A 17866-nucleotide genomic window follows, 5' to 3' on the forward strand; every position below is an offset into this window, starting at 1 on the left:
TTTCTTCTTCTTCTTCTTTTGTTTTTTGGTCTTTTGAACAATTAATATTATTTACACTAAGGGGTGGGGGGTGAGAGTAAGCTAAGCCTCACAATGGGTTACCAATAACGTGGTTCAAATTCGCCTTTGGTGAGAATCGAATCTAAGACCTCTCACTTATAAGTGCAAAGGAGTACCATTAGACCGTAGTACTAAGTGACATGATAGCTTTTTTAAAGATTAGAACAATCTGAATACATCTCCAGAAGGGGCTGAATCCAAAATAGGCCATCTTGGGCTCCAAAATTCGCAATTAAGCCCAAAACATCACATTGACAACACTGGGCGCTTCTCCTTTATTTCAGTGCCAGAAAATAACCGCTAGGTGGAAAAATCTAAAATTTTGACACGATCCAGCTAAGCGACTCACGAACGTCCTCCAATTAGAATCACTCAAAAATTCCATCATTTGATCACTTTTTTCTCATGAGGAAGTCGAAAATCATTCGTTAAACATATATAACAAAGTATGAGGAAGTCGAAAATCCTTCGTTAAACATATATAACAAAGTATTAAAATTTTCACAAAATAACCAATAAACTATAACTGAGAACAGGGTAAAATATTTTGTATAATATCAACTCATCAATTACTGTTAGCTCACACTTCGTCAATGTGTACTAAATTTTCAGTCAATGTTCACACTATGCCATTTTAGTTAGACAGCTCTACACATAAGTTTCCCGAAGAAGGGATTGAGTCGAGGAGTTTGATACCTTGCAGTTTACCAAAAAATATAAAAGTAGACATGTTTGTAATATATCAGAAAGGAGTCAAATTCCAATGCTAGTCGGAGCCGTGACAAACCTCATTCGCTTGTCTCACCACCACAATGTTCGATCTTCTTGACAAGACGCATAGCTGGTGTGCGACCAAGTGGCAGCAGTGACCAACTGGGATAAGAATGAATCACACAGTGCACATACAATCTTCCCCAAAAATATTTTAATAACAATAGTAATAAGAGCAAAATACATACGAGAAAATTGTTTGGGTCCACCGACTCCGGAGTCCACTTTGAAATCCTATCTGAGAGCTCAGACGACCACCTCACTCCATATCTTAACATGTCCGAGGATTCGGGCCACATGGACGATCAAATCCAAGAATACCTCTTCCCCTTAAATGCCTAGGTACACATCATTTGACATGCTAATATCTTACTACTATGATCGTGTGAACCACCACAAGACATACCTGAAAGGCCACCTACCAACAATGACAATCACTGTAATCACCAAATGATCGATCTACCCCTACTTCATCTCAACGATATGACTGAGGTTGCCTATTCTCCACTGCCTATAAATAGAGCCATAGGCCTTCAAACTCAGGACCTTCGTCATATTCAATCTCTACGATTCAACAAAACCTTGGGTGATTCTTCAATCAACCCAACTGGTCTTCAACACAAAACCAATTGCTCTTTAGCAAAACTCTCTTAGCTCTTTAGCTACAATCTCAAAGCTTTCCCTTAAAGCAAACACTACCTACGATCTCTCAGATCTAAAAATTTTACAACTCTACAACCCGGTAATGATTTAGTTTATGTGTGCAATTCTAACCACCCCGATTCCATCTCAGAGGTGTACGTTTTGTACTAAGTTTAATCCTATAGCAGTTATCTCGGTGGATCCTCTAGCATTATCTTGTCATTCATGATTTGAATCTTACTAGAGTTTTACTGCTTTCTTTACATTTCTGGTTAGTTTACATTTCAAGTCATGTAGTTCGGCCCATTCTCTTAGATTTCACTGTTGTAAATGTTTGTAATCTGACTCCATTTTGAAATGATTACATTTTGTTTTTCGCTTTAGTTTCTACTTCCTTTCATTTACTTTTTTAAGCAAGCATACATGAAGTTACATGGAATTTTAAGTCCTTGTTCACTCGAGACCCAAAAAAACAAAAAAACCTAAATGAACCTGCATCCCACTCGGTTCACAATAATTTGGTTAAGAAGTCATATTTACGCACAACTTTCACACACATTCAAGCACGAATACTGTTTGTTGGAAGCCTCTAACAATGACATGCCTTCTCTCTTTCTCTCGAGCCATCTCGTGACCCTAGACAAAAAGCAGCACCCAGGACAAATAGCCATTGAACACACTCCAAACTCTGTGTTGAAAACGAATTTGAATCAAATTTTTATAGCTAACCTATTTGAGGTTTAACTCGCTTCCCCACCCCTTAATGTAGATATAATTTATTGAAAAAAGGGTTTAGGAGTGCTATGTTGGACTGAAAATTTTCATTCTGCCGTTATAATTTTCGATGAAAAACCAAAAAAAAAAAATTAAAAACAAATTGGATGAAATTAGACTGCATTAAATTGGATACAAGAAAAAACCATGAAGAAATCATTTCATTGATAACTTTCACGTAATGACCATGAGAACAAAGAAAGTCGTAGATACATGATAATATACAAATACTGCAGGTACATTTTCTTTCCCACAATTATGCCTAAAAGCCATCGCACCTAAGTAAACATGCATGACTCATTACGTTTTGTGAAAACCCTTTCAAAAACCATTCAACACTTAAGACGTGGCATTCGCCTTAACTGAACTTACAATTATTAACCACTAGAAGCATTCCTCAATTTTAGGGTAACATTCCAATAGAAATTGCATCCGATTACTTATCTAAACATCCTAATGGTTGCGAAGTATTAAGATATAAAGACAGTTTAAACACAGTGATTATATGCATGCATAATACCATAAGCAATTAAATAAAACTACATATTCATGCTAAGACTCGTGGCATCGCACCTAGCAAAAGGAATTATTTACGAACAACTGTATATTAAAAAGCAAAATATTATTAAGAAGAAAATGATTGAAAACACCTTATAAGTTAACTTGAATCGTCAAAAGCTCTCTAAGCCAAATTTTCCAAAGTGTGCGTTTGGAACCTAATGGCTAAATAGCCTTATTTATACTACCAGTTAAAATCCTTCCTAGAAAAAGTCTTAGAATAAAACTAGGAAACAAAATAACTTAAAAGAAACTAGGAAACATAATAGAATAAGGTAACTAGGAAATACATTCATATTCCAACTTTCAGAAATCTGCCTAGCCACAAAGATTCCCACGTTTCAGGACTCAAAACAGCTCCAAAACAAACCCAAGATGACTCTTTTTAAAACCTTAAGATGTTTCGAACATATTTCCAAAAGGCCCAGACACCTTCTTGGATGCCAAATAAGCCCAAGACGTCATTTTCACAGCATTACGCGCTGCTCCTTTATTTCATCGCCATAAAATAACCGCTTGATAGAAAATCTGAAACTTTGACATGAACAAGTTGAGAGACTCATGAACATCCTCCAATTGGAATCATTCCAAAATTTGTTTGTTTGATCACTTTTTACTCAATGTCGCATGTCCTACATTAAAAATATAATTCAATGTATCAAAATTTCACCGAAATAATTACCAAAGCATACTAAAAATAGGGTAAAATATATAATACGAAATCAACTCATCAATAGGTTTTGGGAAATTTCATCTTTCCGTGTCCCATAAGAATTTGGTTACCTTGCCTAGTTAATTAGGATTTTCTTTTACGTTTCCTTTATAAATTCAATTTCCAAGTCGAAGTAGGATTAAGGTTTGATGCCTATTGTTGACTCTAAAAATCACAAAGCCTACGTGGCGCGCATGCCGAGTAACTAATAAGCTGACTACGTCATTCGGTTGAATGCGTGGCGTGCCAACTCATCGACCGAGGAGTAAAACTTGTTGATATTGCGTTGAGCGCGTTGCTGACTTCTTTATCTTGCAACTGCGGCCGAGGAAGGAACACATCTCGGCCTTCGGGTTCTAAAGCCTGAAGACAAGGCTGCTAGTTCTGCGAAGTTCAATATCAAATTCAGCTTTCAGGAATGGCTGATTCTACGACAACAGTGCTGTTTATCCAAACTGAAGATGTTCGCCGGTTGCCTTCACAGTGCTGTTTATCCAAACTGAAGGTGTGTTGGCGGAAAAAGAAAATAAAAAATCTCAAAGTGTTTGAGAGGTTTGCGTAGGGCAGTTGTGTGTAGAATTGGGGGTCCTTATTCTGTTGCCATTGCATCTGTATTTATAGGACTAATGTACTTGCTTGGCACGGCCTGATCCTCAGGTAGAGTCCTATTTCAAATTCCCATGTATCTGACGTGACTTGATCTTTAAAGGATTACATTTGATCTTTGGTGACGTGGCTTCACCACTTGTTTTCCTCCATCCATCTTCACAGCACCAACCCGAGAAACATGCATTAAAAACCTAGCCTTCCAGAAAACCTATGTTCCTAGGCTTTATCTAAATGAATATTAAATTCATTTCTAATTATCACCATCTCATAATTTCATCCCATCCATGCATCGTGACTTTTCAAACCTCATCATCAAAAGTCTAGCCTATCTAGGCTTCATACCTCATCATAACACCATCACCATCAAATCCTAGGCTTGTCATATCTCCACCAAAAGCCAAGCCTATCTAGGCTTCTGCATGATCTAACCATACCTGCACTCATCTAATTGATGTCGTGCATATCCCAATATTCCATGTGGTCAAATTAGCTGGGATTTGACAAAAATTAGGTTTAAATATTTTAACATATTACTACGAGATAATATCATGATTAAAATCACAGCATTATTTCTCAATAATAATTGAAAATCATTTCAACCACTTTGTCATTCAACGGTTTAAAATTCTGCTCATCCAACGGCCTCGATTACTCGGGCCGATAGTGTAAAATCGGGTCCAAACACCTACATAAAGGTTCAGTTTAGAGTTGTACAAGTAGATGTTATATTATTATCAATCAAAGTCAGGAGTTACTCCATTTTGTGGTGGAGCCGAAAATATTGATGAATGTCAATTTATAACGCTTGTCAATCCTTTTATCTCTGTTTCCGCTACGTCAAGTGGTACCATAGCATGGTTGTCATTTAGAGCAAGGATTTGCCTCGCTTCATGGAAAACGACAATGAGAGATAAAAATATTATATAAACGATGCTAGTTGTTTGGAACGTCAATAGATTTTTATGCAAAGGCTACAAAAGATGATGATTTAATTGACCTTATAAGCAAACCAATTTTTACTAATAAAGGAAGCGTAGTGGGAATTTCTCAAGGCCTATCTCGTCAAATTAATGTTGGAAAGATTCTTCGTTTTTAGGGAAGTGAATGCATAGAAGATTTTCTCGATTGGGTCGTAGTTGTGGAGCAATTCTTCGATGAAATAATAATACCGGAAGAGAAAATGGTCAAGATAGCTACTTACCGTTTAATTAAAGGGAAATCTCGCTTTTTGGTGGGATCGATTGCAGAAGACACAGATTAAAGAAGGAACAAAGCCTATCCAAAACTTGGAGTTGGATGAAGCTAGTTATTGGAATTTAGGAAGGTTTTGGAATTTATTCTGGAATCTGTGCACCTTTGCGCGTTGAAATCCTTCGTCTCCCCAAGCCCATCTTCTTCGCTTGCAAAATTTCTGCAATTATTGTTCCATCTAGCTTTTTGGGGTTTCGAGTGACGAAGTTTGAAAGACCTTCATCGCCCACCATTTCCGATGCGATGAAATTATTCGCCGCGCAATAAAGTTCTTTGCCTCGTTTTAATGCGATTTTTTTTTTTTCAAATCTCGCACTATGAATTTTCTCATCACGCAAAGGTTTTGGTTCTTTTTGGACATAGACATTTTGCACGACAAAACATAATTTTTGTCAGTCGCAAAAATTACTTGAGCGAAAAAAATTTATTTGTCGTCTAAAGTTTTGTCGCGAAAGTACTTTTATTTTTTTTTTCTACTAGTGCATTGAACTAGTAATGATTTATTTTAGGCCAATTGTAGATATTTCTTGTTTTAGAAGTGTTTCTGTCCATTACTTTAAATAAGGGGCCTGGCTTAATTAATTGTAGAGATCTAATTCCATAGTATTCTACAAAAGTATATAATTAAAAGTTTGTGAAATTTTGTTGAGTTTCTTACTAATAGATGATCGTTTAATAAATTATATTTCTAAAGTGTTATGAGTATGAAAAATAGTGTAAAGCATTTGATGAATTTTAATGTATAAGTGATATAATTGTATATAATGGTTAAAGTTCCCGGCCCCCCGGGGGGGGGGGGGGGGTGGGTGGTTGCGGGAGTGGGGTGTTGGGGTGGGGAATGACTAGCAACGAGTCGTGAGGGTGATGGTATGTTAGTACTGCCAATAATGTTGTGTGGCGGTTGGGGTGCAGAAGTAACAATGGTGGTAGGGGCGGCGGTGGATGCGGCAACAATGGTGGTAACAGTGGTGGTTGTGGCGATGATTATGGTTGTGGTGGTAACAATATAGGTGTTGGTGTTGGTGAAAACAATGATGCTGGTAATGGTGTTGGTGATGTAATGATTGTGTTTTTCGTTGTAGGTGGTGGTGGTCACTTTATTCTACAAAGGATAAAACAATCTGTAGAAGGATAAATAATGTCATTTTTCAAAAACTAATGAGGGTGCTACAAGAATTGAAAATATTCATTAAATGTTCAACTCAGTTTTTTATGAAAGCAATTTCTAAATGCAACCTATTTGCTACTTATAAAAGTTACTATCAAGAGGCTATTGCTTTTAAAATGCAAAATAATTTAATTTTTATCAATAATGTTTGATTGCTTAACCTTAAAGTAAAACAACTTTTGATAATAAAAAGAAAAATACAATACTAAACAGAGCTTTAAAAAACACTACAAAATCCATATAAAATACCCTAGAATAAATGTGAATATCCTAAGCTTAAAATCTTCCATCGATACTTTGCTTGAAAAAGGTAGGAATCATATGATTTGGTTGGAAGCTTCTTAATCCAACTGGAAAAGGTATGGAATCTTTGTGAGGTTAACAAAAAGAGCTTAGTAAATGATATATATGTTTTTGATTTTCAAGGATTGAATTGTATTTCACTCATATATTCTTTTACAATTGTACAACAATATATAAGAGGATTAACCTCTTGCTCCTCTTGCTTTACGCCACAACAGGTGGCTTAGGAAAAAATAAAATAACAGCCCCTTGAATTAAGGGAGTTGATTAAGGGAGTTGACACCCTTGAATTAAGGAAGAAAGCACCCTTGTATTACGGAAAGCACCCTTGTATTACGGAAGTTGTCTGGCTTAGGAAAAATAAATAACATTCCCTTGAAGTAAGGAAGAAAGCGACTTCCAATACTCCCCCTCAAGCTGGATCCAGAAGGTTTATGGATCCAAGCTTGAACAGAAGCCATTGAAACCGATGAGAAGCCAAGGGCTTAGTGAAAATGTCAGCCAACTGGTCGAAGCTTCGTGTATACCGTGTCTGAATTACCTGCGACTGCACCTGTGCCCGAACGAAATGACAGTCAACCTCAATGTGTTTCGTTCTCTCGTGAAACACGAGATTAGATGCTATATGCATGGCTGCCTGATTGTCACAGAATAAGGACATATGAAGAGTTGCAGGAAATCCTAAATCACACAGAAGACCCTTGAGCCAGATCAACTCACACGCAGTGGAAGCCATTGCACAGTACTCAGCTTTGGCACTGGATCTGGCAATAACAGTTTGCTTTTTACTTTTCCAGGTGACCAAGTTTCCACCGACAAATGTACAATAGCCGGAGGTGGACTTACGATCGATTGCGTTGCCTACCCAATCAGCATCACAATACCCTACGACTTGAGTGTTGTCATTCTTCCGCATGATGATACCACGACCCACTGAACCTTTTAAGTAGCGTAAGATCCGTTTAACAAGAGTCAAATGTTCAAGAGTCGGGGAGTGCATGAATTGGCTCACAAGACTTACAGAATAGGTGATGTCGGGTCTAGTGATTGTGAGGTAGATCAATTTTCCAACCAATCGCTGATAATGGGTGATATCCGTGAGTGGCGTGCCCTTCAAGCTAGGTTTTTGCTTATTGTCAAGAGGAGTGGTGGCTGGTTTAGCATCGCTCATGTTAGCATCATTGAGCAAATCCAAGACATACTTTCTTTGGTTAAGAAACAGTCCCTTGTGTGAGGTTGCCACTTCTATACCAAGAAAGTACTTCAATATCCCAAGGTCTTTAATTGCAAATCTTTGTCTGAGAGACTGTTTGAGAGTGGAGATCTCGTCAGTATTATCACCCGTAATTATCAGATCATCAACATAAATAAGCACAACTAATGTGCCCACAGCTCCTGTGCGAACAAATAGTGAGGAATCGGCGTTGCTGCTTTTGAAACCAACACTAGTGAGAACTGAGCTCAGTTTGGCATACCAAGCTCGTGGGGACTGCTTTAGGCCATAAATGGCTTTGTGCAATCTGCACACCACATTCGGTTCATTGCTTTGTGGATGCCCTGGTGGCAATTTCATATAGACTTCTTCTTTGAGATCACCGTGCAAGAATGCGTTCTTCACGTCCATTTGGTACATGGACCATCCTTTGTTTACAGCTACAGACAATAACACTCTTACTGTGTTCATTTTGGCCACAGGTGCAAACGTTTCTTTGTAATCCACCTCAAATGTTTGAGTGAATCCCCGAGCCACCAGTCTTGCTTTATGTCTTTCAATTGAACCATCTGACTTGAATTTGAGTTTATAAATCCATTTGCAACCTACTGCTTTCTTGCCTGTTGGAAGTTTGGTGATGCTCCAGGTATTGTGTTGATCTAGAGCTTTAAGTTCTTCTTGCATTGCCTCTTTCCACACCTCTTGGCTGTTGGCCTCGTGGAAATTCTGAGGCTCCTGGTAACTGGATATAGTGCTTAGGAATGCAGCATGATTCGGTGTCACTCTTTTGTATGACACACAATTGGAGATGGGATGTGTGGGTTTGTACATAACAAAATCCTAAAGTCTTGTGGGAGTTTTTTTAACTCGCATTGGATTGCGTCGAGGAGCTGGAAGCGTTGTTTCACACTCGTTCGCATCATCTTCATTGTCACAATTGTCATGCAGTGTATCCTCAGAGTGAGACCCTTCATTGCTATCTTCATTGGGAGAATCATCAACGTTGACATAACTGAGCTCGTGTTGATGTGGTTCATCCAGTTCAATTCTTGGTAGTGGGAACACATCCAAGATGCCATCCCCTTGGGCTGTGATTTCATTTGACTTGCTGAAAAAAGGGTTAGTTTCATGAAATCGCACATCTTTGGATACAATCAATCTCCTTAATTGGGGATTATAACACTTATATCCCTTTTGTGTAGAGGAATAACCAAGAAAAATACATTTAGCAGCTCTAGGATCTAATTTATCTCGGTGAAAAGATTGAATATGCACAAAACAGATGCAGCCAAACACTCTAAGATGTGAGAGGTCAATTTTCCTTCCTTTCATGACCTCGAGTGGAGACTTGAATTCCAAGACTCGGCTGGGTAATCTATTGATGATATATGCAGCTGCCATAACACCTTGAGACCAAAATCTCTTTGGTACATTCATTTGTAGCATTAGTGCTCTTGTTTTTTCAAGTAGATCACGGTTTTTACGTTCGGATACACCATTTTGTTGAGGTGTTCCAACACAACTTGTTTGATGCATGATGCCATGAGTGCTCAAATATTGTTTCATGATATGGGACATATATTCGGTGCCATTGTCAGACCTTAAGGTTTGAATTTGAGAGGAGAAATGGTTTTTAACAAGGTTATGAAAATCCTTAAAAACTTCCATAACTTCATTCTTAGACTTTAAGAGATATAACCATGTGACTCGAGAGAAGTCATCCACAAAAATCACAAAATACTTATAGCCATCAAATGATTCACTAGTTGGTCCCCATACATCTGAATGAACTAGTTCAAAACACTTACTAGTTCTAGACAAGGAAGAGTTAAAAGGTAGTCGAGTGGATTTAGACAAGTGGCATGTTTCACATGAAATATCATCCTTTCCTAAGTTTGGAAATAGAGTTGACAAAATGGGTGAAGAAGGATGAGCTAAACGTTGATGCCACAATTGATTATCTTGAATGTGGTTGAGCTTGGCTTGAAACCCTCTCGGATTGCTCTTTGATATGTAATAGAGACCATCTAAATAAAACCCTTCACCAATCGTTTTCTTGTGGCACAATCCTGAAAAATAACATTGTGAGGAGAAAAAATGGCTAAGCAATTCAAGGTATTTGTGATATTTCCCACAGATAGAAGTTGAAATGGGAAGGAAGGAACATATAAAGCCATTGATTCAATTTTGTCTGACATTAATTTTATTTTTTCCTTCCCTAAGACCTTTACATTCTCACCATTTGCAATTGAAACTTGAGAAGGGTTTGCAAATTTTTCAAATTTTTGAGACTTAGACACATGGTTGGTCATATGATCTGTGGCACCCGAATCTACAACCCAAAAATCATGCAACATATTTATTTTAAGAGCAGTTTTAAAGGCTTTCATGATACCTTGCATGTCCTCTTGGGGTACGGATTTCGTGTCTGCCAAGAACCCTGCAAACTTGCCGAGCAATGCCGTCGAGTTCCCTTCTTCTATGCTATCAGCACGATCACTTCTAGCAACTCCTTTCTTGCTTTGAAGATATGACATAAACTCGTTCATGAGTTCAGCTGGATTCGCTGTGAAGTTCTTGAGTGGATCTGGCCCATTGGAGGTGGAGGTAGACGCATGATTCGCTCGATGTGGAGCACGGTTCATCCTTTGCACACCCTTGTTGTCCTTCATGAACTCAGGCTTTAACTCTGGGTGTAAAATCCAGCATGTGTCTTTGACGTGACCTATATTATTGCAGTGTTGACACTTCAAGTTCGGATGTTTTCCTTTGTACCTTTTTTCGTTGGTTATATATGCCCTAGCCTCAGGTACACTGGTCGTTGTACCTATGTTCATGACTTTCCTTCTTACTTCTTCCCGTTGAATCGTCGCACACACACTGGTGAAAGAAGGAAGCTCAATGTTCATGAGTATGTGACATCGAAGGTCTTCATACGTTGAATCAAGACTGGACAAGAGTTGAAATATCTTGTCTTCTTCTGCTCTCTTTCGTAGCAGTGCTGTGTCGGTTGTATGAGGGCGATAGATTTCCAACTCATTCCGCATGTTTTTCATGCTTCCTAGGAGTTGCACAAACGGTTTTCCATCTTGCTGCAGATCGGAGATGTCCTTCTTTAATTGGAAGACCCGTGCAACATTGTTTTGGCTGCCATACATTTCCTTGACCGCTTCCCATAGCTGGTACGAGGATTCTGAATAGCTGAATATTTCAGCTAATTTACGATCCATGGAATTCAAAAGCCATGACATAACCAGCTGATCCTTGCTAAGCCAGGATTCATAGTTTGGTGAGGAAGCATCAGGTATTTTGATGTTTCCATTTATGAACCCCAGCTTGGACCTTCCACCTAGCGCCAAAGACACAGCTCTCGACCAAGGCAAGTAATTAAACTCATTCAACACGACTGAGCTTAATCTTTGATTTGGGTTGACGTCCACCTCATGCACGTTCAAGGAGGAAGGCACCTGTGAGCTTTCAACTTCGGATATCAGCGGATTTTCTTCAGACATTTTGAGGGTTGAACACGCTCGGATAGCAGTGTAGTGTTAGAGTATATACACGTGTAACAATTGTATTGGAGGACTTTAGAGTTAGTTATATGTGTGATGTATTTATAAGTCATGTGGGTTACAGTTGGAAAGTAATGAAAAACAGAAAATTTCTCTCCTCTTTCTCTCTCTAAGTTTGTTCTCTCTCTTCGATACTTTTCCTTTCCATTGTTTTCTCTGTATCACATATATTAGGTTTGTTATCATGGTATCAGAGCCGACAATGGCTAACGCCGTCGTCTGACGATCTTGGTGACCGGTGCTTCCGCTTTCCTTTGGTGATCGGTGGAGTTCTGTTGTTTGATCGTCGTCGGAGTTCTCTAGTTGTAGATCGGTGTCGTCGTCGGAGTTCTCTGGTTGCCGCTCGTTGGTTCCTCAAACCCTAGTTTTTTTTTTTGGGGATTTCTGAGTACCGTGGCCGCTCGTCGTGGTGATTGCCGGTATTTGTCTCGTTCTATGCTCTATTGCTTCTTCGTGTTCGTATTTTTTCGTAGATCTGGCCGTGATTTGCCGTGTTGCTCAGTCGTTGATACCTGTCGATTGTTGATTTCTTGCGCCGATTGTTGGTGTGTCTGTTGTTTGCTTGTGGATTGTTGCTGGTTGTTGCTTGTTAAGCTTTGTTGATTTCTTCGAGATGGTGACTGCTGCTCAATTAGCGCTCACTCAATCGCCTATATCTTCATTGATACCTAGTGTTGGTAATACGGTGACAGTAAAATTAGATGATGCTAACTATGTTACCTGGAACTTCCAAATTGAGTTACTTTTAGAGGGCAATGGTATTATGGGCTTTCTTGATAATTCTATACCTTGTCCTGCCAAACACAATATCATTGAAACTGTTGATGGCAATGTGGTGGATACTTCTTCTGTCACTGATGCGTTCAAAGTCTGGAAAATTCATGACAAAACATTAATGACCCTGATCACTGCAACCTTGTCTACTGCTGCGTTATCTTGTGTGATTGGGTGTCAAAGTTCCAAGGAGATGTGGGAAAATTTGAAGGAGAGGTTCTCTAGTAGGACTAGAACCAACATTGTGCAGATGAAAATTGATTTGCAGAACATTAATAAAGGGGCAGAATCTGTTGATCTTTATCTTCAAAGGATCAAAGATTGCAGGGATCAGCTAGCTGCTGTGGGTGTAGTCATTTCTGATGAAGGCATTGTGATTGTTGCTCTTCGAGGTTTACCAACTGAATATAATACTATTAAGGCTGTTATTAGAGGACGAGAAAATCTAGTCTCTTTGCGAGAGCTCCGATCTCAGTTAAAGGCTGAAGAAGCAACACTTGAGGAAGGTTTTAAACAGCCACTGATGACTGCCATGTATGCTCATGGTTCCGGTTCTATGTATGAAGTAGAAGGTTCATCTGGTGTAACATCTTCTTCTGATAACTTTCCTAATAGTTCCTCCTCAGGTCAGTTTCCTCCAGGTCCTCAAATGGTCCAACGAGTTCAGCAGTTTCCTCCAGATCCTCAAATGGTGCCCGGCGTTCAGATGTCTCATTTTGCTCAAATGTTTTCTCCTCCACAACTGAGTCAACCACCTCAGTACTCACAGTTTCAGCAGTTACCTTTTTCAGGACCATATGCCTTTGTCTCTCAAACAGGTTCTGGTACATACAACAATTTCAGGGGGAATAATTTCAAGAATAAAGGCAAGGGAAAGAAGTTTCATTCTGGATTTCAAGGGCCTCAGTCTCAGTCTCAGCCTCCTTTTCAGAACTTCAACACTCCAATGTCATCTGTGCCACCTTATAATCCTATGCTTCTCTGTCAGATTTGTGATAAAAAGGGTCACTCTGCCCTTCATTGCTTTCAACGTGGTTGTCAAATCTGTAATCGAGTTGGTCACACTGCAGCAACATGCTTTGATAGGGGCAATTCTAATGCATCCATATCTGTGTCTCAGCCTCCTGTGTACTCGTCACAGTTTCAGGCTCCTGGTTTACCAGTTCAGCATCTGCCTCCACACTATATTTCTAATCCTTCTGTGGCTCACCAAGCATCATCTCCAGTGGCTTTTGCTGCTAGGACTACCCCATTACCTTCTGTTCCACAGCAAGAATTCTGGTTGCTTGACTCGGGGGCTACCAATCATATGACCTCTGATATTTCGAACCTGCAAGCTGCTACTCCATATCCATCCAATGAATATGTTACTGGAGCTAATGGTGAAGGTTTATTCATATCTCACATTGGACAGTCTTGTCTTCCCACTCATTCTAATATGCTTCAGCTTAACAAAGTGTTATATGTCCCACAATTATCTCAACATTTACTTTCTATGTATCAGTTATGCAAAGATAATAATTGTCGATGCATTGTTGATGAGTTTTCTGTGTGTATACAGGACAAGGTCACCAACAAGGTACTCTACCAAGGACTGAGTAACAATGCTGTTTACCCCCTTCCTTTGTTCAAACAACCACACTTAAAGCCTGCAGCTTATCTTGGACAGAAAGTGAATGCTTCTCTGTGGCATTGCCGATTGGGGCATCCAACCAACTCTGTAGTTCAATTAGCTCTTCGTAAGTCAGCTATTTCTTTTCCTTGTAATTCCATACCCCAAACATGTATCCCTTGCTTGCAAGGCAAGTTTACCAACTTGCCATTTCCTTCACTAGCAGCCAAATCTACTGTACCCTTTGAAGTCATTCACACTGATGTGGGGGGACCTGCCCCTGTCATGTCTATAGAAGGTCATCGATACTATGTGTCTTTTATAGATGAATGTACACGGTATACATGGATTTTTCCCATGATGAATAAAGCTGCAGTTTGTGACATCTTTATTCAGTTTCATGCCTTTATTCAAAATTTCTTTTCTGTTCATATCAAAGTGCTGCAAAGTGATGGGGGTGGAGAGTTTATTGGGTCTGTTTTTCAACAATTTCTCAAAACCAAGGGTATTTTGCATCAAATGTCTTGTCCTTATACTCCTGCACAAAATGGGTTGGTTGAGAGGAAACATAGACATATAGTGGAGACTGCACTCACCTTACTTCAACAAGCATCCCTTCCTTCCCAATTTTGGTTTCATGCTTGTGCCACAACCATTTATCTTATCAATCGAATGCCTACTTCTGTTTTACAAATGCAGTCCCCTTTTGAAGTGTTATATCATTCTCCTCCTCGACTTGATCATTTAAAAGTATTTGGGTGTGCTAGTTATCCTACTTTGAAACCCTATAGACACAATAAGCTGGATCCAAAAACCACACAGTGTATATTCCTTGGTTATGCAGCTCACTATAAAGGGTATATTTGTTATAATATCAGAGATCACAAGCTTATTGTGTCTAGGCATGTTGTCTTTGATGAGGACACTTTTCCTAGTGTATTAATTCCGTTACCTAGCAAACCTATGTCACATTCAACATCATCATCATCAGTGTCACCGTATCAGGTTCCTCACCCCAACCTTTTTCATCATCCCTCCATTTTTCCCAATTTTTTTTCTCATATTCCGGTTTCGCCTTCTATTCCCAATTTCACTGGACAAAATACAGTTACTCAGTCCTCTTCTTCAACAAATGGTGATCTTGTCCCTCCACAACGGTCTACCTCTGTGGACACGACTCCACAGTCAGTCGCACAATCTGAAGTTCATCCTGATGTCACAGTTTCCCAAGTCCCGGACCTGCAACATGTTTCTGCTTCTCAGATTAATACACACCTAATGCAAACCAGATCCAAGTCTGGTATTTTCAAGAAAAAGGTGCTTCTTGCTCAGGTTCAGTCTTCTCTGATCAAAGAACCCCAATCTTACACGGTTGCTGCCAAGTCTGTTGAGTGGCAGAATGCTATGGAAGAGGAAATGGCAGCTTTAGTCAAGCAGAAAACATGGCGGTTGGTTCCCCTTCCCCCTAATAAAAATTTGGTTGGTTGTAAATGGATCTATAAGGTCAAACATAATCCTGATGGCACAGTTGCTCGATACAAGGCCAGGTTGGTGGCCAAAGGTTTTTCACAAGCAGCAGGTCTTGATTACTACGAAACCTTTAGTCCTGTGGTCAAGCCCACCACAGTGAGACTCATGTTATCTTTAGCTGCCACAAAATGGTGGAAATTAAAACAGCTTGATGTCAAAAATGCCTTTCTGCATGGTTTTCTTAATGAGGAGGTGTATATGTGTCAGCCCCAAGGCTTCATTGATCCTGATCACCCTGAGTTTGTGTGCAAACTGGAACGATCTCTCTATGGCCTCAAACAGGCCCCTCGAGCTTGGAATGATCGTTTTACCAGGTTCCTTCTTACCTTGGGTTTCAAACCCTCCTATGCTGATCCTTCTCTATATGTGAAGCATGATGGGCAATCTGTTGTTGTGTTATTACTGTACGTTGATGATATAATACTCAGTGGTGATAGTGACATTCAGGTTCAATATGTGATTAATCAGTTAACAAATGAGTTTGAAATGAAGGATTTGGGACTACTTCATTATTTCCTTGGTTTTTAAATCGACTATCAGCCTCAAGGCTTACTTGTGCATCAGTCCAAGTATATTTCTGATTTACTCAGTAAGACCAACATGATGGATAGCAAACCTTGCACTACACCTTGCCATCCCAATCAGAAATTACTCAAACATGGTAGTCCTGTGTTTCACGATCCAGGTCTTTATAGGAGTATTGTTGGGGCTCTTCAGTATTTGACATTTACACGACCGGATATTGCTTATTCCGTAAATCAGGTCTGCCAGTTCATGCACTCCCCTCTAGAAAGCCATTTTATTGCTGTCAAACGTATTTTGAGATATCTCAGAAGTTCCATGACTCTCGGTTTATGTTTTAAATCTGGTACTTTGGATATTAAAGCCTACACTGATGCTGATTGGGCTGGGGATCCTAATGACAGGCGATCGACCACAGGTTTCGTAGTGTTTATGGGGTGTAATCCTATATCCTGGAGTTCTAAGAAACAACATACTGTTAGTAGATCTTCCACAGAAGCTGAATACCGAGCTATGGCTACCACAACTGCAGAGGTGGTTTGGTTACAACAGTTGCTTAAGGATTTACACCTTCCTTGTACTGACATTCCTCTTCTTCATTGTGACAACATATCTGCCATGGCCTTGGCCACAAATCCAGTACTACATTCCAAAGCTAAACATATAGAGATCGACTGTCATTTCGTGCGTGAACGTGTTCAGCAAGGATCCATTTTGCTTCAGTTTGTTTCTTCAGCTGAACAGCATGCTGATATCTTCACCAAGGGGTTGTGTTTGCCTTTGTTTAGTACTCATTGTAACAATCTTATGCTTGGTTGTTCCTCGCATAAGCTTGAGGGGGAATGTTAGAGTATATACACGTGTAACAATTGTATTGGAGGACTTTAGAGTTAGTTATATGTGTGATGTATTTATAAGTCATGTGGGTTACAGTTGGAAAGTAATGAAAAACAGAAAATTTCCCTCCTCTTTCTCTCTCTAAGTTTGTTCTCTCTCTTCGATACTTTTCCTTTCCATTGTTTTCTCTGTATCACATATATTAGGTTTGTTATCATGTAGCAGACGCAGGTTAATTTTCCTACTCTGATACCATTTTGATTTTCAAGGATTGAATTGTATTTCACTCATATATTCTTTTACAATTGTATAGCAATATATAAGAGGATTAACCTCTTGCTCCTCTTGCTTTACGCCACAACAGGTGGCTTAGGAAAAAATAAAATAACAGCCCCTTGAATTAAGGGAGTTGATTAAGGGAGTTGACACCCTTGAATTAAGGAAGAAAGCACCCTTGTATTACGGAAGTTGTCTGTCTTAGGAAAAATAAATAACATTCCCTTGAATTAAGGAAGAAAGCGACTTCCAATATATGTATCTATATACTGTGAAATATGAATCAAGATTCAAGAGAAAGCCTTTGTCATTTTTTATTTTTTTATTTTTTTTTTAAATCTCACACAGGTTTTTGTTTGTTAAATTTTGCCCTTAATAACTTGAAGCTAATAAAGTTACAGAGAAGATCATCCTAAGACCTTATTTGAACATGATTTGTTCAATAGGATGGTACCTATGTATCCTTGATTATCATGGATATTTACGTCAAACTACAAAATTCATTTATTTAAAAAGTTTAACAATTCTCACCACTTTCTCCTCTCCATCTTCTCTACGATAAACCTCCTCGACCGCTCACATTTGTTTGACATGTTTACATTGTTAGTTATTATATCTTGGGCTCCTTTTTTTTATTTTTTATTTTGTTTGAACAAATGATATTATCTTTATTAAGGAGGAG

This window comes from Pyrus communis, chromosome 8 (assembly GCF_041283825.1).
Source record: "Pyrus communis isolate YQ-2024b chromosome 8, ASM4128382v1, whole genome shotgun sequence".
Lineage (NCBI taxonomy): Eukaryota > Viridiplantae > Streptophyta > Magnoliopsida > Rosales > Rosaceae > Pyrus > Pyrus communis.